Source organism: Physeter macrocephalus, chromosome 21 (genome assembly GCF_002837175.3).
Source record: "Physeter macrocephalus isolate SW-GA chromosome 21, ASM283717v5, whole genome shotgun sequence".
In the NCBI taxonomy this organism is placed as follows: Eukaryota; Metazoa; Chordata; class Mammalia; order Artiodactyla; family Physeteridae; genus Physeter; species Physeter macrocephalus.
Window position 1 is genome coordinate 85,605,093 of NC_041234.1, and position 2,115 is coordinate 85,607,207.

Sequence of the window (2,115 nt, forward strand, 5' to 3'; positions counted from 1 at the left end):
CATCGTGAATATCAGCCTGTCAACAGGTTGTTTTTGTTTTCAAGCTAGCCCATAGCACCCCTTTGTGCAAGTGACAAAAAGACTCCCCCTTAGGTGGGCAAATTACAGAAAAGCCCCCTTCCACTAGCCTGACAAGTGGAGCAAGGGCTTTCTTTCTGTTCCAATTTGCCCCCTGTTCTAACTTGGCTGGGTGCATTTGTGGAATGCAAGAAATGCACATCTATTTGTGGTGGCCCTGGCTAGCCTGTAGCCAAAAGTGTGTCTGCTGGGACTTTCCCAGCCTTATTTTTAGCCATTTAAGACCACCCAGGAAGAAGCTGAGGAATGTCAATTTTTTCTTCTGTGCCCAGGGGAGTACACTGTTAGTACCAGATATGAAGGGTACCACTGGGCTCCTGGAAAGCATGGAGAAAAAAGCCCTCTGGGTTTACATGATGGGGAAAGTCAACCTAATAGTGATGGGGCTAGAGACTCTAGGGTCAGACTGGCCAGTGTTCAAATCCCACAGCCACTGCTTGCTAGCTGTACAACCTTAGGCAGCTTTACCACCCTCTCTCCCCTGAGCCTCATTTTTCTCTTCTGTAAAATGGGTATAGTATCCCCAGGGTTGCTGTGAGGATTCAATAAGGCAATATATAAGGTGTCTGGCATGTAGTAAGCACTTGACAAATGTTAGCTATTGTTATTTCCCTGCAATTTCTTCCGACATTACACAATAAGGCACTGCTACTTTTACAATGAATGGTATATTTTCATCCCAAGGGAACCCAGGAACTGACAGGCAGAGGCGAGGGAGAACTGTGTGTCACATTCTCAGATGGGACTTTCTCTCACTCCAGTTAGCACATGCCATATGGCAGAAGGTTCGATTGCAGCCTTCTTCACCCCTCACTGGGAGAGATACGATTGTCACCTGGCTTGGAAGAAACGTCATTCTTCTCCTTTCGGGCTGGGGTCCTCTCACTTGAAAGGTATTTACTCTAGCAAAGAAAGGGTGGCGAGCTGATTTCCAGATGTTCTCCTAGGTTGGGTATGAGTCACACAGCAGATCTTATTTCAGCAGTACGGTTGGCTAACTCTGGAAAGCTGAGGATTTTTTTTTTCTTTCGTTCTTCAGAAAAGCATTTCTTGCTAAAAATAAAATAAAATAAAATAAAAAACATGAAAGCACTGTATTTATGTCAACAGGGCCAGCTTTCAACACAGCTGAGAGTTGGTTGAGAAGTGTGTCTTTGGCTGCTTTTCATTCTCCCTTTCCATTTCTCTCCTCTCTCCCACATTCCAGGATCCCATGGTTTGTTCCCACAAGTCCTTCATCTTTGTTCACTTTTTTTTTTAACCTAAGATGCAGGCATACACATTTTAAGATGTGACCCCTTTAAGACCTCTTTTCCCGAAGAGCTTGACAGCTGATGGGAGAAATCTGTGATAGGAATTGTGCCCACCTATGGGTGCCGCTGGGTCTGGGAGGCCCCTCAGATTACCTCAGGTGTAGCCCAGGCTGCCAAACCCATGTAAGGTTTGGACTCCCAAAGCAAATCCCATTCTGGGTCCTCCAGATTCAATACCTGGCTCCACCTCATTTTTTTCTTTTAAATCCAAGTGCAGTGGGTCCCATGAAAACAGAAGAATAAAATAAATCACCAACTATAAGGCCTGAGAGGAGAAAAGAGAATGGCACAGTGGAAACTGTTTGTTAATTAGCATCTCTTGAGAGAATACTGTAAATCAGGAAGTGCCCTTGGCACTGTCTTACTCCTCACCTTATTTACCCATCCCAGCACCCCTAGGAGGTGAGTACTTTCATCCTGTTTTTACAGATGGGGAAATTGAGGCTCAAAGCAGCTATGAAGTGGCAGAGCCAGTGTCTGAAGCCCAAATGCATATACTGGGCCACCAGACAGGAGCCAAAACAGGGAGTACCTTCTTCACTGTATCTTTCAAAATGCATAGCAATCGTTCAACTCATCCGTATTTCTTTTTTTTTTAACATCTTTATTGGAGTATAATTGCTTTACAATGGTGTGTTAGTTTCTGCTGTATAACAAAGTGAATCAGCTATACGTATACATATAATCCCCATATCCCCTCCCTCTTGCGTCTCCCTCCCTCCCA